The sequence below is a fragment of the Typopeltis vanoorti genome, chromosome 7, assembly GCF_054136105.1.
Source record: "Typopeltis vanoorti isolate ZY-2024b chromosome 7, IOZ_Tvanoo_1.0, whole genome shotgun sequence".
In the NCBI taxonomy this organism is placed as follows: domain Eukaryota; kingdom Metazoa; phylum Arthropoda; class Arachnida; order Uropygi; family Thelyphonidae; genus Typopeltis; species Typopeltis vanoorti.
The window spans coordinates 133,632,187-133,657,379 of NC_143555.1; the positions used below are offsets into that span (position 1 = coordinate 133,632,187).

General features: G+C 36.1%; 1 protein-coding gene across 2 annotated transcripts in view; it reads left to right on the forward strand.

Moving 5' to 3' along the window:
• The first annotated feature begins 16,692 nt into the window (after positions 1-16,692).
• Positions 16,693-25,193, forward strand: part of LOC150105081 (galectin-4-like) — a 39,786-nt gene continuing 31,285 nt past the window's right edge. Inside the window, exon 1 of one of the 2 annotated variants that reach the window (XM_090396136.1) lies at positions 16,693-16,820. The gene's annotated coding sequence lies outside the window, so the exon portion shown is untranslated. Of the gene's footprint in view, positions 16,821-22,460; positions 22,599-25,193 lie in introns of those variants that run through there. The other variant, XM_090396137.1, reaches the window with a different exon arrangement.

The following is a 25,193-nucleotide window of genomic DNA, read 5'->3' on the forward strand; positions in this document are numbered from 1 at the left end:
ATTGCAGAAGAAAGAAAATCATGTTTCGTCAGGACAATGTACCTGCCCACAAAGGTGTTTTGGCAATGGGAAAATTAAGGGATCTACACTATGAATTGTTGGAACATCAATTCCTGTTCCCCAGATTTGGATCTCTCTGACTTCTGTCTCTTCTCCAAACTAAAACTCTTCTTTGCTGGTCAGCGTTTTTCTTCAAATCAAGAGGTGATTGCAGCTGTAGAGGGGTATTTTGCATATCTTACTGAGAACCACTACAGGGACGGAATAATGGCGCTGGAGCATCGTGTAGTCTGTGCCCCAAGCAATAAATGTATTAGTCTCAAGGGAGATTATGTTGAAAAATAATAATTTTGAAATTATGAATTCGTTTTTTCATTGTTAGGCAGAGAACCTTTCGGACCACCCTCGCAGAAGGGCACGTGTAGTCTGCGCCATTACATTTAGCTATAGCAATGGTGTTGACTTTGTTGTTAAGGCAATATTTTCGTTCATACCGAGTTGGTAGAGCAGATGGTCCAAGCCTACGACATATGTGAGCAGTTTGTTCATCGTTTCCGTAAGTGTGCCCCAAGCAATAGTATTATCATCGTTTGAATTGAGAGGTTCCGACGTACCGGGAGTGTTCTATTGCAAAGCAAAGGACATTGGAGACTACGAACGCTTAACATAGAGAATCAGGGTGTGCTGGAGCAAGTCTTAGTTTCCGAAACGCAGTCAACTAAGAACAGCGATAAAACTTGGGATACCGAGGTGACCATTACAGACAATCCTTAAGGATCTGGATGCCTTTTCGTACTTCATTCAGGTGTCTATTGCAAAGCAAAGGACATTGGAGACTACGAACGCTTAACATAGAGAATCAGGGTGTGCTGGAGCAAGTCTTAGTTTCCGAAACGCAGTCAACTAAGAACAGCGATAAAACTTGGGATACCGAGGTGACCATTACAGACAATCCTTAAGGATCTGGATGCCTTTTCGTACTTCATTCAGGTGGGTCAATGTTTAACAGCAACGAATTACGCCATACGGATGAAATAGTGTGCACACGTGCTCGCCAATGTCTGAAGATCCATCCTTCTTCCATAATGTCTGGTTTTCGGACGAAGCTCATTTCCACCTAAGCGGTTATGTAAACAGACGAGCCTACAGGTTTCTTGAGACTCGAGTTTGTTCAAGAGAAACATCTTCACATCAAGAAGGTCATCGCATGGTGTGCGGTTTCCGACCATGGCATAATTGGGTTCTACTTCATTGAAGAGGGTGGTGTAACCGTGACCTTGAATAGTGAATGCTATGCTACATCGAGAATATGTTAGTTCCGTTCACCAGGATTTCTATAGGATGTGTCGTTCAAAAAACATTCCATTTCGTGCACAGGTATATTCCAACAAGAGGAAGCAACCTGTCACACATCGCCTGATTCTATGGCCTATTTATCAGAGCACTTCCCCAGGAGGATCATTTCAAAATTCACAGAATTGCTGTCACGTTCTTCTGATCTGACATCACTCGATGCCTTCGTTTGAGGTATACTGAAGGAATGAGTATTCCGCATGACCCGCCTTCAAACCTTGAACCGATAGTTGTGGATGTACATATCATCATGTGTAAACATATATTTCTTTGTTAATAAACCTGCTTACTTCATAACATATATCGTTGTAAGTTATTCAGTCGTTGTTTTTTCTCGCCATACTGTAGAAGTTATTCTGTGTGTTTTTCTACTGTAATGAAAAGTTTGTCAAATGAAAAAGAGAAGTGCAGTGTACTCTTATTAGCAATGCTTTGGATTGAATTTGCATCAGCTGGTGAAGGTCATTGTATATAGAGAGTATCTAAAAGAACAGAGTTTTGTGGAACACAAGAATTAGTTTCAGAGTTTGAGAATAACAATTCACTCACATTACACATAATGTAACTAGAGAAAAAGCTCAATTCATTTTCAGAAGACAAACCACACCGAGAGCTCACTTAATAGCTTTTATGCTAAACATAAATGTTTAAGATATCAAAGCAGTACTTGCGACTTTCGATGGCATTTGTCCATAGGTGGCAGAAAGATCCCCTGTTCAATGACGGTGACAAAAGAATCCATACTGGTAATCATTTATTAACTGAGAGGTTTCCTGGTAGAGTAGTTTAGTGTAATGATTTTTTTTTCATTAATTTAGGAGAAATTGGAAGGTAATTTGATAGTACTTCTTCTGGTACAATTTGTACTTCTTCTGGTGATTAGGCTTATGTGCACTCAATTTCCAAACTGCAAAAACCTTCAACTTGGAAGAGGAGAAAATAAAAATGCAGCAGAGGACAGTATTAACAACACAATTCAGAGCAATCAGAGAAATGCTTTCAGGAACAGGAGACTTGTTTGATTCCGGTTAGCACAAAATTATTTTGATCACGCTAGCAAAATATAACAGAAAGCATTGAATAGTGTGTTTGATGATAGGATGACCTTTACCAAGATCATCTATGCAAGAATTTGAGGAAAGGTAAGAAGTTCAGAAGTTGACTTTTCATGGATAGCAAGTAAAACATAAGTGCAAGCAGTGTTGGAAAAAATATAGTCCATAGCTTAGGCAAAGACCAGGAGACATAACTCATTTCGACAGATGATTTTTGACCCTTTCATCCATTAGGATGGCGATAGTTTGCTTGTAACTATTCCAGTCATTAATATAAACAGGAAAAGAAGATTGAGATTTCGATGAAAAGTAAGCTATATATTAGATTATTCTATTGTACGACTTGGAACACTTGGAGAACAAAGGAAGGAGGATTTAAAGTAGAATGAGGAATATATGTTTCAATACCAATAAGAATTGTTTTAATGGTGGGTTTAGTGCAAATGTCTCTATCAGAACACAGACTGAAACAATAACAAATTAGGAAAATGAAGTACAAAGATCACGATGGCAGTTCCACTTACTTTCTTATGCGAGTAATACATACAAGACATTGATGAAAGTGGCTGTGTGAGTGCTTCTAGTGTTGATTTCTTTTCCAATGGGGAAGAAATCAACACTAAATATTAGTCTGAATCGCCTACAAGAAGACAACATCTACAGTATATTTATAAGGGTTGTTAGTGAATAAGAGATCAAGAGACGTGGAATGAGGATTATCTGATATTCTGAGGCATGTGAACATTATGTGTAATATTAGTAATGATAGTAAATGCGCGGTTAGCCTTGTGGCTATGCGTTTCGCAACTATATACCTGGGGAAGGAGTGTCCTAGGTTCAATTCCCGTCGACGACGTGAGGAGCTCAAAGGGTTTTTCTGAGGTTTTCATCCCGCAAGCAGGATGTAAAACCCCAGATCACCGCCCACGTGAACACACACGGATTACAGTCATGAATATCGCCCTTAGGAGATGCAGCAGAAGAGTGGCGAACCTGCTGCATTAATACACCAGATACTCCTCATTAGGAGGGGACTCAACCCATCATAGACGGATAGGATAGATAGTAAATATCTCACCATCTGCACTGCTTGCTAAGTCATGTTGGAAAAGGCAAGCCAGTTAGAGTTGTGAACATTAAAATCTTCAAGGAAGATAGCATTGCTGTTATGGACGGTTGGACTAAAGAAAATTTCTGAAATCGAAAACATTCAGAAATTTTAGTCGCATTAGGAGATTGACTCAAACAGCAAATGAATTTCATAGAATGGCAGTGAAACGTGCAACTGGGAAAAGCAATTCATTACACCTGACAAGAAATTATATTCTTGTGGTGATCTTTTACCCAAGCATGAGCAAACAAAAGTTTGCAAGTGAGATATATTCTACTTCTAGACTATTTGTGTAGAGTCTGCTGACTTCATATCAAATTACCTCGGTGTCTCATAATTCACAGCACATGTTGCCGATGCGTGTACTGTCCGACCACAGATCCGAGAGCCTAGTCCGGCAACCTGCCAAGAAGAGTCAATTCATGCTGAAGGGGGAAAAGAAATATAAAAGATATACGAATTGGTCACCAACACGCGAATTCACGTGCTTTATATGTAAAAATTTCCAACTATTATACAAGTAAAATAGTTACCACTTTAAAAATTAAAATGTTCATAAAAAAAAAGTTAATTTTCTGAAGTCGGTGACGTTAGGAGCTGAAGGATCTTCCTCAGCTATAGCCAAGTCAGCCGGTCTTCGGCGTGAACAGTAGGGTTTTTCCCCCAGTTTATCCTGGGGTTTTTCATCCTGCAAAGCAGGCAAACCGGCCTTCAGAACTCAGCACTACTGGACATAGGATACACCGGGGGGCATAGGTCTGACCACCTTATCCTATGAACGGTTTGAGGTTCGATGATTAATAAACCCTCAACACCACAAGGTAAAAGAGGGAAAAGGAAGATGAGATGAGATGAGAATTTTCTGACATGTAATAATAAACAACTCATTCCACAAGACGGATTGATTACCCTATTATCAAAATGGATTTTCCTTCTTTAGACATGGGCAGAAGTGTCGAAGGGTCTCGCATCTGTGGGCGGACAGTATTGCCATGCATTATGATAAGGGTCACTATCCAGATTGGTTTCAAACACTAGAAAAGTGTTTGATATTATCAATAGTAAATGAATTATATTTAAATTTTACGAATTAACCTTCACAAAATGGATAAATGGTTAAAAAATTTCCTCCAAAGAAACAGCGAATTGAAGATAATTATGATAGTACTTCTACATCGGACGAACAACAAGGAAAAGATAGGATTGATTCTTCTATTCAAACGAGTTCGTTATCAGTCAAAGTATGTGATGAAAACATTAATCTGAAACTTAACAAAACCTTGCCCAAGAAAGTTCGAAATTATCAAGAAGACTACTTGAAATGTGGATTTACATCGACGATAGTCTACAATGAACCTCGTCCTACATGTGTAGTGTGTCATAAGACGCTATGTAATGGAAGTATGAAACCATCATTATTAGTAAGACACTTAAAAACTAAACATCTTGAACATAAACACAAATCTTTACAATTCTTTCAACGATGTTTGAACACATGTAATTCTCAATCCAACAACTTAAAAAAAATCACTAAAATTAACGATAAATATTTGGAGGCATCTCTTGAGGTTGCATTCTTAATTGCAAAAGACCAAAAGCCACACACCATTGGGGAAACACTTGTACTCCCAACCATAAAAATGGTAGAAATAATCAATGGAAAAGAATATGCAGATAAACTAAAATGTATTCCCTTATCAGCAAATACTATTGGTAGACGTATAGAAATCATTGCAGATAATTTAAAGAAGCAACTAGTAAAACAAATGACTCAATGTGGGAAATTTGCTATACAGCTTTATGAAAGCACAGATGTTGCCAGCATGTCTCAGTTATTGGTATTTACTAGACATTATTTTAATAATGGATTACACGAAGAACTACTTTTTTGTTAGGCACTTCAGGAAAGATGTACAGGGGAAGATATCTTCTCAACAGTAAATAACTTCTTTGTTAAAAACGATATTTTGCGGAAAAACTGTTTAAGCATAACTAGCGATGGAGCAGCTACTTTAATTGGTACAAAGAAAGAATTCAAAGGAAAAGTAACCGAAATAGCACCACATGTCAAATTCATTCATTGTATTTTTCACAGGCTATTGCGACACAAAAAAAAAAAATGCAGCCTCATATACACAAAATACTGCAGGGTGTTATCAATATAGTTAATTTTATAAAAACGAGGCCTTTGAATAGTAAAATATTTACAGTACTATGTCAAGAGATGGGCAGTATCCACGAAAATCTTCTATACCACACGGAGGTACGTTGGTTATCTCGAGGAAAAGTGCTTAAGAGAGTTGTAGAACTAAAAGATGAGTTACGCATTTTGCTACTGGATAAAGATAAGAAATTTGCAGATCTTTTCAATGATGATAAGTGGTTATTAATACTATGCTACCTAGCTGATATTTTTGAAAAAGTAAACATGCTTAATTTGCCTCTTAAAAGAAAAGGTAACATTTTAACATTGAATGAGAAAATAACTGCATTTCGAAAGAAAATGATGCTGTGGAGAGAGAAATTTGAAAAGGATTGTTTAGAAATGTTTCCATCTTTATCTGATTTCGTTACAGAAAATAATGTAAATGTAAAACAACAAAAAGTCTAATATCTGCACATTTTAAAAGTTTAGAGACATATTTTTGTAACTTATTCACAGATCTTCCTGGCGAAGAATTTCAATGGATTTTATACCCATTTGCAGAAAATGTAAAAATTGACCACTTTCCGATTATTTTTCAAGAGCAATTAATTGACATTAGATAAACACAACTTTGAAAAACGAATTATGAAGAGATTTCAACAGAAATCTCTTCATAATTGGTGGATGGGACTGAGGTCCGAGTATAGCAATTTAGTAAACACGGCAAATGATGCACTCCTACCGTTTGGTTCTACTTATTTATGTGAGGTATCATTTTCTGCAATGACAGGTATTAAAACCAAATATCGAAATAAATTAAACTTGGAACCAGACCTTCGTATGGCAGTATCAGAAGCCATCAAACTAGAATTTCAAGAAATTATGAAAGAAATGCAAGGCCATTGTTTACATTAAATATTGTAATAAATATGTTTGTAAGCTGTTAATAATAAAAATAATGTATAAAAATATCTAGCTTTTTTAATTATTATATGATGATACAAGGCATATTTTTTCTTTATAATACTGTACTTATTACAATAGATTTTTGCTCAATCAATTGCGGGTACGCGCTGTTTATTTTTTCTGTCTTCGGGATACGCGATCAAAAATGTTTGGAGACCACTGCTCTAGGCGGCGATTAGAATTGAATGTAAGTCTTTATTTCGGGCGGCTTAGCACAGAAGAAGCAAATACCACTTCCACTGAGCTACACAGGGTTTGAATGATAGCAGAAATTAGTAATTTAAGGTGGTAATTATAAATATTGAGATTTATTAGTTTGTACATTTGATTTACTGTCAGCCAAGGTAAGAATTGAATTTGCATGTAATCAGCACAAGGGGATCATTAATTCACAGAATGAAGAGAGAATGAAATTGTAAGACAAAAACCATACGCACTCACATGTAGTGGAGAGTCAGAGAGGAAACTGACACTAACTTACAAAATGCAGAAGGAAGACAATGCTTCTCTCTCTCTCTCTCTCTCTCTCTCTCTTGGAAGTAAGAGCTGTATAGTGCCTTACGAAACTTGAACTACCTTCAGTATGAGTATCCCTTGATGGAATATTTAAAAGACACCATTTTCCAGGAGCGAGTATTTTCTCCTTTCGTTGTTGTGTTCTTTAGTGGATTCGCTGATGCACTGACAGATTCAATCTCACTGGTTCAGCTCAGTAAACTTAGGTATGTCGACCAATTATTTACCTATGCATAATACTTATGATTTACTGCTGGGGGGGGGGGGGGTAAACCTTCCCAGATGGTATGTGTTTCCTTCCATCTCTGGAAGGAAAGGAAAAGGTTAATATAAAAAATGATATGTAGTATTCACAGTTTTTTTTTTTTTTCATTTTCATAATAAAATGTAGTTTCATCGTAATTATACTGGAATTACTGGCATCACTTGACAAAATCTTGACGTCACCAGTGAAATAAGTATGACAATTCTTGCATGTTCGTAATTCAAGATGGAAAGGAATGACAAAACAGAATTGATCGTTTTAGTTTTTATCGAAACTCATTCAAAATTAAGATCGATCAGGTTATTTATTATTTAGAAGTATTGGGATCTGAAAGGAGGGTGAGAAGGTAGCGCCATCTACGCAATTCCACCTAAATCATCCAGTGGTTCTGAATAATGTGCAAAATTGCGTGAAAAATATTACTGCATCCCTTACTAAAAGAAAGCGAAAAAAAATATCGTCTGCCATTTACTAATGATAAGCATGTTCCTTCCCAGCATACAGAATGCTATTTATGTTTCAAAAACAAACATTATTATTATAACTTACACCTCAGTGAAAGATCAGGACTAAAAATAAGATTTATCACTCTCGTTCAGTAGTTTTCATTGTACTGAATTTCAGTTACTGGTTGATAGCACATTGAGAGATAATAGCAGAAAATGTTAATTTAAAATTAACAAAAAAAAGAAAAAAAGCCACACTTTCTTTAGGAAAATTGGGGTCGATTTAATCCAGGTTAAGGAAATTATTAGTATTATTATTATGTGACACCTCCAGGGAGTCCAAAAGACTCATCGAGGAAGAATGCCAACAGCATCAGGGGCGTATAGTCGGGGTGTGCTAGGTGTATATATAATATATATATCAGGGGCGAATGCTGGTCTTGAAATTTACGCTTTCTCTTGTTATCATTCAGGGAGTGAGAGGTGTGACTGAAGTCTGATTAGCGAAATAATGAATTACTGACCATTTAAAACTATGTATTTAGAAATTTATGTACATTTAATCATACATATACAACATTTATTTTACAGATGATATGCTATCTTTTGCAATTTAGCTACTTGAATACAAATTCTACCCTACGGTTCTTCTTTATGAACTGGTCAATAACATCGTCATAAAAAGTTGGTTGTAACTTAATTTTCCCAAGCAACACGCACATTTGTAAAGGCTGGCTGAAGCTCACTAGCTAGAGCTACTTTGACTGCGTATGGTCTGTGTTTAAGCAACAGAGTGAGACGACGTGAAATGGCTATGTGCGTGTGCATGAAATTACAGTGCTGCTGCGAGGACCTGGAAGCTCCTACAACCGAGCAAGCCAAGGTAGCTTTGACTTAACGAGCAAGCATCGGCCTTCAATACACAGCAGAAAGCTCAATTATTGCGCGCAAGCTTAAGATGTCTTCAAAATAAACGCCTTCAAAATTTTTGTCTACAAAAATAAACGCCTAAATGGAATGCTTGTAAATGCATGCATTTATTAACAAAAAAATAGTACTTCTTTCTCAATTATTATTATTATTATTAGTAGTAGTAGTAGTAGTAGTAGTAGTAGTAGTAGTAGCAGTAGTATAAAAGCCTCCATGGAGTCAAAGACTCATCGTGGGAGGTACACTCTTATACACGCAGTTTATCATACTGTGCCTTAAATATATTCAGTCTCTGCACTCACCACACTCTCGGGCAAAGCATTCTAATTACTCACCACGCTCCATACAAAAAAACCTGCTCCTCACACCCTTGCTCACACCCTCCTTATACAGCTTCCAGGAATGACCTCTTGTTCTCCTGCTATCTTTACCCATTCTGTGCAAAACCTCCCCGACATTAATCTGGTAATAACCTCTTAACAGCTTATATGTCTCAATCATATCCCCCCCTCCTCCTTCTATCCACCAATTTCTGCAAATTGCATTTTGTCAATCTGTCTTCGTACTCTACATTCCGGAGACCAGAAACCACCTTTGTCAATCGCCTCTGAACTTTTTACAACGCAATTTCATCTTTTTGAAAACCAGGTGACCAGATCTGTGCACAGTAATCCATATGTGGCCTGATCAAAGCCTTATACAAAGGAACCATAACATCCTTACTTCTACAAGTCAATGTCCTCTGCATCATTCCCATTATCCGCTGTGTTGTCTTCACAATTCTAGTAACATGTCCCCGAAATTTTAGGTCCTTGTCTACAATCACTTCCAAATCTCTCATCTCCTCTACCTCTTCTAAGATATTTGCACCAATTGTGTACTTTACGTCTCATCTCTGCTTCCCAAATTTCAAACCTTACACTTTGAAATATTGAATTGACATCCCCACTTATTTACCCATTCAGCCAGTATATTCAAGTCCTCTTGCAAAGCTACAGCATCCACCAGTGGCGGCCCGTACATAAGCACAGCGACACTGCAGCACCCCCAAGGAAAAAATGAAAAAATTAAATTTTGTTTGTATTTATAAATAATAATAATGCTTACAACATTATATACATACAGTACAACATGTTAAGGGTTACAGCTTTTGTTTTGACATTGATTGAATAGTTAATAATCGGAATTGTTTTCGATTAACGCTTCAGATTACGAAACAAATGCACTGCGATCGAACACCGATATTCGTTTGCTCTTGTCATTGCACGTTAAGTCACTCCCAACTGCAACTGCTCAAGCGGCAGTGTATTTTTAGTAAGCTTACGCGACTTATTTCTGTGAGATATGAAACGTTTAATAAAATCAAGTCTAATAAAATAAGATTAACAAATTATTTGTAAATCTTATTTTATTTTGTTAAAATAACATATAATTGTTTATTTATTACAGATACAAGGCTGAATTATGACGAGTGTCGCTGTTGAAAATATGAAAAGAATAATATTTTTTCAATTATCGTTACATGAAACAAATGCACTGCAATCTGATATTCGTTTGCACTATTGTCATCGCTATTCATACGAAATTTTATTATTGGTGTTTGTTCTTGATGAGGATGAAATATTTTTAATAAAGCAATTTTTAATATGCAAATTTATTTATTAATAAATTCGTTACTGATTAGGAAAAAAAAGTTTTTTTTTTTTTTTTTTTTTTTTTTTTTTTTTTTTTTTTTGTATATGCAGTACCCCGACTTAAAATTTTTACCGGCCGCCACTGGCATCCACACTACTCCTGATAGCTCTCCCCACCTTTGCATCATCTGCAAACAACTACACATCACCATTCAGACCTCTCCAGATATCATTTACATACAAATTAAACAGCAATGGACCCAAAACAGACCCTTGAGGTACACCACTAATAACTTTCCTCTTCTGGGATATCGCTCCTCCATAAACAACTCGCTGATACCTATCAGACAGCCAATCTCCAATCCAGCGAACCAATCTACTGTTCAGTGCCATCCGTTCCAATTTAATTACCAGCTTGTCATGTGGCAATTTATCAAACGCCTTTGCAAAATCTAAATATACCACTGTATATGCAACACCCTTATCCAACGCATTTGCCACTTTATTATAAAAAGTAAGCAGATTGCTAAAGCACGATCTTCCTTTAGTAAATCCATGCTGGCCGCCAAAGAGTATTTTTCTGTTGTCAACCCAATTCTGAATCTTATTCCTAACTAACTTCTGTAATACCTTGACCACAACTCCAGACACACAGACTGGTCTATAATTCAAAGCCTTACTCATCACCTCCCTTATGAATTGGAACAATTTTACCCTCTTTCCACTCTTTTGGAACTTGACCAGTGAGAGCCTCATGTTGAAAAGATATACAAAAGCTGTTGTTAACTCTCTGGCCCATTCCTCAAGATACGTGGTGAAATAGCATCAAGTCCCACAGCCTTATTTACATCAAGTCTATTCAATTCCTCATATACCTCCTGTTCACTTACTAACAGTTTCTCCTCCTCCTCCTTTCCCACTGCTTTTAAGTTCTGCATGATGCCACATTCACAAAAATGAAATACCTTTAGAAATTGCTCACTATATATCTCAACTATATCCTCCGCAGCGGTTATCATTCCTCCGTTTTCACCAATCAAGCCCATCCTACCATAATCATTCTTTCTTCTACTGGCGACATATCGAAAAAAACTCCTTAGGATTTTTTTTTTGGCCGCTTTAGCTAACTGTTGCTCATAGTGCATTTTTGCTACCCTTATCAAGCTAGTCACCTTCCTCGTCTGCTCTTTGTACTTCTCATGCAACTGGTTGTTATAAATACTAATTTTGTGTTTCTTCCATAATACCTTCTTTGTACTTCTCATGCAACTGGTTGTTATAAATACTAATTTTGTGTTTCTTCCATAATACCTTCTTCCAGATTGCATACCTTATCTCTTTATTCATCCATTTTACACCCACTCTATTTACCCTCTTGACTCTTGGAATACACTCTGATATTGCCTCCACCAAATAGTTCTTGAGTATGGCCCAAGCAGCATTGATATCATTTCCATCCAGTTCCTCTGTCCAATTTATTATCGCAAGCTGTTTCCTGAGCTTTTCGTAATTACCAGTCTTATAATTCCACATATATCCCTTTCTGACAGACGTCATCGAATGACTGGTCACCCTGCACGTGATCATTCTCACCAACTGGTGGAAGATTTGACACCTCATTTATAATAACATCATCTGATGAGATGATCAAATCCAATACTCTTGATCCTCGTGTACCCTCCGTTACGTGCTGCCTAGGGTAATTATTTTTCAAAAACTCCAAAAATTCATTTTCTTTACCCACAGATGCAGTCTCTTGCTTCCAGTCTATATTACCATAATTAAAGTCACCCATAATGATAACTCGTTTCTTGCTAGCTAGGCCAATTTGCCTATACATTTCCTTCTCATTACCCTCCATATTACCAGGTCTATAGCAACACCCAACTAAATATTTCATCCTGTTTACTTCTACCTCACACCAAACCGCCTCAAAACCGTGACCACTATTTGCACCTTGGAAATCCACCTTAGATGGACACAACTCATCTGCTACCATTAACAGTACTCCTCCTCCCTTTCTTCCCTGTCTATCTTCACGAAAAATATCATATCCGTTCATCCCTATTCCTGTTAGGATGTCATCGTCATCTAACCACGTCTCACTTATACCAACAATTTTGGGGCGAAGAGACTCGAGCAAAGCAACAATTTCGTTCCCCCTATTTCGAATACTTCTAGCATTATTGAATAAAAATAAGAAATCATTACTGCTTCTACAAGTCCTACGAACGTCACTCCTACGATGTGACTCTTCAATACCTTCCCCAGTCACTTCCTCTATATTACCACCAATTCTACAACTTTCTTCACACGTAAACTCTTCCCACCCATCCCAGGCCATCTCAATCTGTGTTTGCTCGCTTACACATTCACCTCTGAATTCAGCACCCGCATGTTTCATAAGTTTCTCCCCGTCGACCCTAACCCTCCCCCCTTTCCCCTGTCCGTGTTGTACATCCACTCTCTCATTTACTTCATTCATAATATTCGCCTCCCCATTTGCAAGTGAACAAATACCTCTCCCTACCCTACTTTTTTGCTCTTTCATATCACTTCGCACCACCTCAGATATATTCATTACAGTCATTAACTCTCCTGCCAGTACCAATCACTCCAGCAGACACACACACCAAAACCATTTAAATGCAGCCCATCTTCTTTAAAAAATTCCACCCGTCCTTCAAATTCCTTCCACACATTCACAAAATGCACTCCATTCTCCTCACATAACTGCGCTAACATATCATTCATAATCTTTGCTCGCCTCCTCAATTCATCACTATCACACCTTGGCAACACACTGACTACCTTTCCTACCACACTGTTATCTTTTACTCTCCTTAATTATCTCCTTATATCCAATCTGGCATTTTCCTTGTTCCCATCCAAATCATTTATTCCTACTACAACCACCAACTCTTGTGCTCTCTTATTCCTCATGTCCAACGCTTCAATCACTCTCTCCATTCTACCACCAGGAAAACAAACCTTATGCATCTTCTCATTCACCACACCTCTAATAATGGAATCTCCATAGAGAGCCACTCTCGAATCATTCGATATATCTTTCGCATGGCGATCTTTCCTTCTACTCTTTTTCACTCTTCCATGTATGTCTCTAATTCTTTTCATCTCATTTCTCATGCAGTTCATCTCTTGCCTCATCATCATCAACTCTACTTTCATGTCCGCATCCAATATATATTCCTGTCTGACATTTTCATGCAGTTTTATATTGTCTTTGATATTTTCAATTGCGCAGCATCTACAGCAGTCCTCACACTGATGTTCTGACGAGGATATCCAAGGATAATTAACTGCATGAAAATGTCATGATCAACAGCTTCCATTACAGCAACATTCTGGTCCTGTAATGGAAGCTTGATCATGTATTTTAGGAATGATTGTCATAACAACAGTAGGCCTGGATGTATCCTAAGACATCATCATCATCATCATCATCATGGATCTACTTCCTTGATGTGAAGAACTGGCACAAGGTGAAACTGCAGCTCCAGGTAATAAGAGTGAGACACCAGGTTCGATATCTTTTATCATACTTTGTGCAACTTGAAAAGAAGTAGATAATTCAGGTGATACAGAGAACTAATATTTGGCTATCTGTATTTAGCCCTGATTCTATGTTATTTGAGTGAGTTTCAATTAACTCAACAGTATTAAGAATAGGCATCGTATTCATTACTGGGATTGACAATGAATCTTGGAGCAAACTGTCAAAAGATGTTGTCACCGCCTGTGATTCCTCAATTTTTATTATTGTATCTTCACTTTGTTGTGATCCTTTTACCAACACTGAACTCTGTATAGATGGAAATGAGTTCTGAGTTGGACTAGGATGTATATTTGAATTAGAAACAGAAATCTCATTCCATGCTTGCTATGCTTGCGCAGCAAGCATGGAGAATATATGCGCCTGCACGTAGTGCAAGTCTAGGCAACTCGTGGTAAAGGTGGAATAAGGTCTGATCACTATTCTTAATATTTACCCTTAATGCAAAACCCATCTCCTTGAGGAGATGTATGATGCTATGCATTAAAGGCAAGGGGCCACTACTCAGACCTGTTTCGACCTTTATTGAGGTCTCATCAGTGTGAGCCAGGCTTAGAAATGCCAAGGTTAAGTAATACAGAGCTTATAAATATTTTACCAAAACAAGTTACCATAAGGTGCTTTGACCTTATTAAATAGAATCTCAGGATGAGAGATAGATGTAGAAAGTTTTTTACCTTGGGTATAATATATGTTAAATATGCCAAGCTATTTTAAACCTGATTTTACTCACCTTTAACACGGGTTGGTAAAGGTGAGTAAAACCACCTTCACTACTTTGCGGGTCATCTAAACTTGGCAATAGGTGCAGGCGCAAACTTGACTTATTTGTCTGTTTGCTTACTTGGGAAATGGAGTAAAATAAGGTTTAAAATAGCTTGGCATCTTCAACATATATTATACTCAAGGTAAAAAACTTTCTACATCTATCTCTCATCCTGAGATTTTTATTTATTAAGATTAAAGCACCTTATGGCAACTTGTTTAGGTAAAATACTTATAAGCTCTGTATTACTTAACCTTGGTATTTCTAAGCCTGGCTCCCACTGATGAGACCTCAATAAAGGTCGAAACCGGTCTGGGTAGTGGCCCCTTGCCTTTAATGCATAGCATTATATATCTCCTCAAGGAGATGGACTTTGCATTAAGGGTAAATATTAAGAATAGTAATCAGACCTTATTCCACCTTTACCACGAGTTGCCTAGACTTGCACTACTTTGCGGGTCACCTAGACTTGCACTACGTGCAGGCGCAAACTTGACTTATTTGTCTGTTTGCTTACTTGGGAAATGGAGTAAAACCAGGTTTAAAATGGTTGGCATCTTATATATATATATATATATATATATATATATATATATAAGTAATTTTTTAACTTGGGGATACTGTATATTAGGTTTACCAAGTAATTTTATAAGCTTGGTTATTTAACTCCTAATCCCAAGTATGCAAACAATTAAGTTTGCGCCCTGAAACATAGTTCAAGTCTAAAGATGGTACAACACCAGGGCAACTCATTGTAAAGGTGGATAAAGCTCTGATCACTATTCTTAGTATTTTCCCATTATGTAAAGCACATATCACTAAAAGATGTATACTGCAATACATTATGGGTTGGGTCACTACCCAGACCGGTTTCTCCTCAGTGAGTAGCTAGACCCTAAATACCAAGGTTTTAGTAATACAGAGCCTTATCAACTATACCTATAGAAGTTGCTGCAAGGTGTTTTATTTTTAATAAGAATCTCCGGAGGAGATATAGGTGTAAGTAATTTTTTAACTTGGGGATACTGTATTTTAGGGTTACCAAGTAATTTTATAAGCTTGCTTATTTAACTCCTAATCCCAAGTATGCAAACAATTAAGTTTGCGCCGGAAACATAGTTCAAGTCTAAAGATGGTACAACACCAGGGCAACTCATTGTAAAGGCGGAAAGCTCTGATCACTATTCTTAGTATTTTCCCATTATGTAAAGCACATCTCACTAAAAGATGTATACTGCAATACATTATGGGTGGGGGTCACTACCCAGACCGGTTTCAACCTTTTTTGAGGTCTCTTCAGTGAGTAGCTAGACCCTAAATACCAAGGTTTTAGTAATAAGTTGATAAGGCTCTATATTACTAAAACCTTGGTATTTAGGGTCTCGCTACTCACTGAGGAGACCTCAAAAAAGGTTAATAAAAAAAATGAATGCTTTTCTTATTTGGAAATCATTTAAAAAGAAAAAAAAATTGTCTTCCTCTCTCTCAGTGATTTTTTTTTGAGGGGGGGGAATTTGTTTGATTTCGTATTACATATTAAAGATTTTAAAATCTGACGTCATTGAATTGTAGTCTCTCTCTCTCTCTCTCTCTCTCTCTCTCTCTCTCTCTCTCTCTCTCTCTCTCTATATATATATATATATATATATATATATATATACTACAATTCAATGACGTCAGATTTTAAAATCTTTAATATGTAACAGGAAATCAAACAATTCCCCCCCCTCAAAAAAAAATCGCTGAGAGAGAGGAAGACAATTTTTTTTTCTTTTGAAATGATTTCCAAATAAGAAAATCATTCATTTTTTTTTTATCAATGATTTGCACGGAGGAAACATTACGCCCTCTTCTGATATTATGCTATCGTTGATATCAACGGTATCTTCACAAATAACTCAAGAAAGTGAGTATATAACTCCCGTGCAGTTTCGCAAGTACTTTTCGAATGCTATCGGTACAACTGTTGAGCAACGTTTAGAATGACGTCACGGTTATAAAACTGCAACGGCAACACATGGTAGTACGTACCTCTAGCTTCAATTGGATATTTGTCAGGTAGGTGTTAAGAATTTGAATTTTAAAACAGAGTATGATGTTTCAATCAACATAATTTTTAACGGTGTGTACTTTAAAGTTGTTAAAATATATTTTCAGAAGGTAATTACTGTAATGAAAAATAAAATATATATATATATATATAATTATTAAGCTTCCGACCCCACCTAGTTGATGCTACACAAATCACATGATCACTTGTACTGCTTATTTAGAAAATACGAAACAAACGTGCTTTCCAGAATTAATAAAAAAAAATGATTAAAAAGCAATTGTTGTAAAGAAATTAGTCTCAATTTTGAAAAAAAACTTTATGGCTTTTCTGCCCTTGATTCATATAAACACAACACCATAAGGATAAAACACTACTAGTTTCGCCCTGTAACAGCCTTCATCAGGTGACATTATAAAAGAAAGAAAAAAGAAAAAACGCTAAACACTGATGGTTAAAAGACTATGAACAACATAGAGAGTCTCTATACATAATTAGCATGAAAACGTTGTAGTTGTATTTAAAGCTGTTCTTTCGTTTGTTGCATGGTTGGAAGAGTGCGTGCTTGCAGCATCACGTGAACGCCAGTACATGATTACAGCTGAATGACTATCTGGGAGGTTGTAGCTTAAGTTATTATTTAGATGAATAGGATCGAAGATGATTTCTCTAGATTCCACGATTTTTCTCTCAAGTTCATCATTGCAACGGAAGATGTTAGTAGATTTTTCCCAGCAGACTTTGTGACTTTGGTTTTCATCGTTAGGGACATTACTTACAAGAGACAGCGAGCCAGTGCATTATCAAGTCATATCCTTTTCTCGGCTAATCCTAATGATGAAAACCAAAGTCACAAAGAAGTTGGAAGAGTGCGTGCTTGCAGCATCATGTGAACACCAGTACATGATTACAGCTGAATGACTATCTGGGAGGTTGTAGCTTAAGTTATTATTTAGATAAACAGGATTGAAGATGATTTCTCTAGATTCCACGATTTTTCTCTCAAGTTCATCATTGCAACGAAAGATGTTAGTAGATTTTTTCCAGCAGACTTTGTGACTTTGGTTTTCATCATTAGGATTAGCCGAGAAAAGGATATGACTTGATAATGCACTGGCTCGCTGTCTCTTGTAAGTAATGTCCCTAACGATGAAAACCAAAGTCACAAAGTCTGTTGGGAAAAATCTACTAACATCTTCCGTTGCAATGATGAAATTGAGAGAAAAATCGTGGAATCTAGAGAAATCATCTTCGATCCTATTCATCTAAATAATAACTTAAGCTACAACCTCCCAGATAGTCATTCAGCTGTAATCATGTACTGGCGTTCACGTGATGCTGCAAGCACGCACTCTTCCAACCATGCAACAAACGAAAGAACAGCTTTAAATACAACTACAACGTTTTCATGCTGATTATGTATAGAGACTCTCTATGTTGTTCATAGTCTTTTAACCATCAGTGTTTAGTGTTTTCTTTTTTCCTTGTTTCTTTCTTTTATGATGTCACCTGATGAAGGCTGTTTCAGGCCGAAACTAGTAGTGTTTTTATATTAAAACCTTTTTACTTAAATCTCGGTTATGTATGTTAACCGAATTTTGATCATTCTTTCATATATATATATATATATATATATATATATTGTGTCATTGACTGATGAGAGTCTAGTGATAGAAGAATTTGAGGTGCTTAGTATATTACAGAACCTTAATGCTAACACTGCCATTAGGTTAGATGGCATATCTAATTAGAATTAGCACCTCCTCTAAGTTGGCTGTTTAATTTAAGCCTCAGTTCTGGTAAAGTCCCAATTGAGTACAAAGAGGGAAAAATTATTCCGCTACATAAGGGGGGGGGGGCTCCAGGACTGAGGTAGCATAGACCAATCAGTATATCGGGAGTAGTGGTTAAGGTTCTGGAGAAATTGATAAAAATTAGAATTCAGGACTGGGTGGACAGCAATATGATACTTTATAAGGGGCAACATGGTTTTGTGAATGGTAGATCTTGCCTTAGCAATATGCTCACTTTCAATAATTAAGTAATAATGGAGTTGGATAAAGGAAATCCTTTTTCAGTGATCTTCTTGAACTTTGCAAAGGCATTTGACAAGATTCCACATGGCACTCTGTTGCATAAATTGGAGCAAATGAGCATGGATCCGAAACTAGTGATTTGGATTAGAGGGTGGCTAATGGATAGATATCAAAGAGTGGTTTATGGTGGAGCGGAGTCCAGTAGAAGGTAGGTGACTAGTGGCGTGCCTCAGGGCTCAGTGCTTGGTCCTCTGTTATTTAATTTGTACATCAATGATATTGGGAATACTTTGAAAGGAGATATCCACTTGTTTGCTGATGATGCAAAAATGGGAAGAGCGATAGTTAATTCAGATGATGTGGATATCTTACAGGATGACTTAAATAGACTGGTAGTTTGGGCTAAACTAAATGGCTGCCAGTTTAATGTGGCCAAGTGTAAGATGATGCACTTCGGAAGGATGAGATCACATGCTGTTTACTATATTGATGGAACTGAACTGCAGGAGGTCGATGAGGTTAGGGACGTAGGAGTTATTGTGGACAGAGAACTTAAGTTTCGAGGGCATATTGCAAAGGTTGCGAAAACTTCACATCAGATTATTACATGGTTATTGAAGAACACACTGCCAAGTAGGGATAAGGAAGTGATTGTCCCACTTTATAAAGCATTAATACGACCTCATTTGGACTACTGTGTACAGATCTGGTCACCTGGATTTCTTGGTGATGTGGAAATGGTGGGCGGATTCAGAGGCGGGTTACGAAAATTGTTGCAGGCCTGTGGGATGTCTCCTACGAGGATAGATTGAAGGTCTGTGGGCTTCAAAAACTAGTTGATAGACGTATGAGAGGAGATATGATTGAGGCATATAAATTATTAAAAGGGTTTTATAGGATTGATACTGATAACCTTTTTAAGACCAGTGAAGGAAGGGAGAGAGTGAGGGATCATCCCTGGAGATTGTGTAAGAGTGTGGTTAACAAGGATGTTAGGACTAGATTTTTTGCTTGGAGGGTTGTAAATGGGTGGAATGCGTTGCCAGAGGTGGTTGTGAATGCTTCATCTGTGAATGAGTTTAAGGGGAAGTATGACAGGTATTGTGTGAATAACAGTTAGTATGTCAATGTTGGGTCTCCCGCGATGAGTCTTTTGACTCCATGGAGGCACCATACATAATAATAATAATAATAATAATAATAATAATAATAATAATAATATATAAAAGGATAAGCCGAAATTTGAAACGTTTTTATATCACGTTTTTTGTCTTCCAGTTTACCGGCTTACCAGCCCGGAACTCGGGGGAGCGTAGGTGCCAGGGGGGGATGGCCCCCCTATATACTGATATATATATATATATATATATATATATATATATATATATATATATCAGTACCAGGAGAGAGTCGGATTGACGACAAAGAAAATGAAAAAATTACAAAGTATCGCGATTTACAAATCGAAGTTGAACGAATCTGCCAAAGAAAACGAAAGTTGTTCCCATAATAACAGGTGCTTTAGGCGCCATCCCCATAACATTGAAAAATTGTTTTAGGGATGTTTTAGGAAAAATTGAGAAGCACTCGAGTTAGATATATTAAAAATTGGGCTGCTGTAAAAGGCCGCTTTGTTCGGCACAGCTTTAATTTTCAGAAAGTATTTCCACAACTCATAGGCCCTTGGGTGGGGCTCGAATTAGTGGAATATAACCAGCCTTTTCTTAAGACTGAGGAAGCAAATAAAGCTTTGATGAAGATATATAATTATTATTTCCGGTGTTGATGAAATGAAATAGCAGTAGGTGAGTCAGAATGGTACCGGTGGCAGTCAAGGTGTTGTGTTTATATGAATCAAGGGCAGAAAAGCCATAACATTTTTTTTTCATTCACTTTAAGGTCAAAGTTCAGACTAATTTCTTTACAACAATTGCTTTTTAACAATATTTTTTTATTAATTCTGAAAAGCACGTTTGCTTTGTATTTTCTAAATAAGCAGTACAAGTGATCATGTGATTTGTGTAGCATCAACTAGGTGGGGTCGGAGGCTTAATAATTATATATATATATATATATATATATATATTTTTTTTCATTACAGTAATTACCTTTTGAAAATACATTTTTACAAAATCCTGCACTAAGTGCTGCATATGTGGTTCATTTTCTACATTGGCTTTCAATTAAAAATTTTAATAATAATTTTTTGCCTCTATATTATGTATTTACAACACATGTTCTAATATTAACAATGAAGATTATCCAGAATTTTTTGTATGATGAATAACTAATATATATATATATATATATATTTATTTTATTTTATTTTTTGACACTGACAAGTTTATTGTCCTCATCACATATACATGATATTTACAAAACAGTTGAAAGTGCGATTTTCTCTTCAGTACAATTATTCAATTCAGAAGGTAAGTAAATAATATTATATATATATATATATATATATATAAAGCATTTATTTATATATATATATATATATATATATATATATATATCTTTTTCATTTTAATAATATTGGTTATGGAATAATTTTATGTAAATATACACAATAATAATAGATAATAGTTAGTTTGCTTGGGTGGCATTTCTGCTTTCTTTTTGGAAGCTTCTGCAAGCATTTATATTTACATTATATATATATATATATATATATATATATATATATATATATATATATATATATATATATATATATACAGTGGTGAGCTATAAGGGACTCGCGGGGTTCGCCCGAGCCCTTTGTTAAATTTTTCTCAAATTTGCGAGCCCCTTGTTCTTCTTGTTTACTTTTTTATTTAAAAAAAAGAAAAAGAAAAAAAACATAATTTTTTGAAATATATATATATATATATACAAGAATTCACTTTTGGTAATCGCATATAAATCAATAGGACTATAAAATAATGCCCCTTGATTGGTACCGTTCATTATCACTTGAAGTATAAAAACAAAAGAGAAATATAACGTACCTCAATATTATTGTGTTTAGATAATATTTATTTATTATTTATAGACTGTTTGTCATGAAAACTTCTATCGCAAAAAGAAATTTATTTTGTTTATAAAAATGCGGACGATTTCATATGTGCGATTATAAAAGATTTTATTCTTATTATACTTTGATAGTAAAAAAATGTTTTTCTTATATAAGCTAAATTAACACAGATGATTGGGTGCAAATATTTCATGTTTAGATCGTGAAATGTGGTTAAAAATGATAACCTTTACAGGTTGTCCCCTCATAGTTTTTGATTGGCATTTGCACAGAAGCTGTATTAATAAACGTTTTTGTGTGAAATACGGCTTTTTTTTTTTTTTTTTTTTTTTATTTGCTCGACGATGCGAGCCCTTTGTTATAATTTCCATAGCTCACCACTGTATATATATATATAAGCATATACATGCTACCCGGAAGCAATACATGCTTATTTCCGGGTAGCGTGTAGAGGCGAGTGCACGCGTCCACACGGACTACCACGGTTTAACTGTTTTGAAAGGGGGGGGGGGGTTGGATTTGGATATGACGTGTTAGTGTCCTTGTAATGGTGTTTGAGAGAGATTCGTTATAAGCTTTGTGTGTGTGTGTGTGTGAGAGAGAGAGAGAGAGCAAGAGTAATTTCTCTATAATTTTCAGTCTCGCTATAATATCTATATATCACCTGTTTCAGCTTTCTGTAGGTAGTGAATTGTCGTTTCTGTCGTCAAACGGCAGTTCGTTTATCATGTCAGGTACGTAGAATTTTCGGGTGGCTTTTCCGTAGTGATTATTATACGCAGTGGCGCACTCAGGATTTAATCTTGGAAGGGGCCGAGCACTCAAGATTTAATCTTGGGGGGGGGGGGCATTGAGTAGACTATTTGAGAATACACACTACACATTGAATACGCCCTATGACTGATTATCTGCAGTGATCACCAATACATGATACCCGTCCTCTGGCCCAGCTCGGGCAGCCAGAGCACTACTTCGTTCGCCTTGCATTCACAGCGGCCGTGATTCCGAGAGCTATAGTGTATTCCCACTTTATGTGACCGCTAATTCATAAGTAGTATAGAAATAGAAAACATGACACAACGTAAATATAAAAATGAATTTTAATTAGGAAAAGATCTTTGGAAATTTTTCGAGTATATTTCTTTTTCCTTTTTCTTTTGGAGGGGGCCAGGGTCCCTTGGCCCTCCCCCTGGGTGCGCCACTGATTATACGTGTATGTTATGTAGTTTGTTGACTGTGGTCTTGTTATCTGATATGTTGTTCTCGTTACTCTGTAGTTTGGACTAAAGTAATGTTTTAACATGCCTGTGTAGTGCCATAAGTGTTTCACCTTAAATATTTTGCTTTCCGTCCTTGATGCCCGTATAAGTGTGGGTTGTTCTCTTTGTTACCAGAATATCAGTGTTACCATTTTGTTTTGCAACGATTGTAATCTGTTAAATTGATAGTCTTAATAATAAAGGGAAATCGTCTCCCTGAAAAAAATATATATATAATTTAAAAATCAAAAACATGGATCAATATATTAGCTATAAAGTTTTTTAAAAAACATGTTTTCGTTACAAAATATATATTACCTATTGTTACAACAACTGATTTAATTTCTGAAATATGATTAAATAATTCAACTGAAGCGTATAATTAAATAAGGCGCTATAAAATAAATAAATCCTCTAATGCCTTTTTCATTCCCCAGAGAAGGTAGGTGGCACTCTTTTCTGTCCTAACTGCTTAGAAGTCTGTAACTAATCACTTGAGCTGCAAGATTAAAAGCTGAAGTTTCTTTTGAAAAAAAAAAAAAAATAGTTTATGCAAAGTTCGACTTCTCTGAAATCGGCAGAAAATAAAATACAATCCTACGAAAAGATCTTATAACTGGCGGCTAGAATCGAACACCGAAGTTCATTCGTCTGCAGCACTAATATGTAAATTACCACGATGTTGCACAGACTTGCTTACGTGTCGAAAAGTTAATGAATGAATTAAACTTGACATATAATCTTAATTTTAAATTAATTTAAATTTTTTTCTATAACAAAAAATATTCCTCACTGTTGAATACCAATCTGTGAAATCAAATCGATAATTTCTGTAATACATGTCATCCTTACTGTCACTTATGCATATTGGTGTTAGATCTTACAGCATATTTCAAAGGTTAATTTATTTTTGCTTTTCCAATATAGGTGTTTTTTGTTTGTTTTTTTACTATACAGGTAGTACACAATAATGCAACACCATACACAATACTACACATTACACTGGTATATGTAAGTTACATAAAAAACAGAAAAAATCTTTTAAAAAAAAAAAAAAAAAAAAGATTTACTTGTGTTGAGGCTTAAGTACTGTGAAGAATTCATGTTAGAGGTTTAATGGAATATTAACAGCACTGAGAAAGGATTAAAACTAATTTAATACTTCCAAAACAGGCAGGTCGGCATCCATCCGGCTAGAAGAACGCAGTTCTTACATCTGCAAACACGATTATGGTCAATCTGGCCTTGCAGACCATATTTTGGATACATCCCACAGGATCTCCTGGAAAAAAAACTACCATGCTCCACCATAGTAAATTCAAAAAAGAAAGACTATTCTTTGAATCTGCATCTGCACTCGGGAATCAACCTAATTTAAACAAATACAGTTGCATTAAACTTCCCAAAAATTGGGAAACTTTAATTATCAGAGATCCCTCTTTACATCCCAGGCCACCTGCAAATGCCCATAGAGGGCTCACCACCTAGTAGGACTTTAGTTTCACTTTGTATTGTTTTGTGTGTGTGTGTGTGTGTGTGTGTGTGTGTGTGTGTGTGTGTGTGTGTGTGTGTGTGTGTGTGTGTGTGTGTGTGTGTGTGTGTGTGTGTGTGTGTGTGTGTGTGTGTGTGTGTGTGTTGTTACAAAAAGTTTTTGTAATCCCCGAAGATGTCTCTGTGACGGAAACGAAATATTGGAAATATTAAATTAGTTTAATCCTTTCTCAGTGCTGTTAATATTCCATATTACCTCTAACATGAATTTTTAAAGATTTGCAGATTATAGTCCTTTGAGTAAACTAGAAGAAGAAGAGGAACACGTTCCAAGGAACAAAAGTAGTTGACCGGTGATGAATATAGGCTGAAAAGAATGGTATTTTCCTTATATACAGAAACCCTGCCGATTTATAAAAACATAATTCAGAAATGACATCAAATTATTTTTCTCCAGGCAACAGAATGCTCAGCATTGGTCCTGAAAAATGAAAGAAGTAGAAGAATTTGTACTACCTTGGGTTTAGAGTTGGACTGTGTATGGATGTTCAGTAGCCTTTCATTGCTTTTTATAAATTC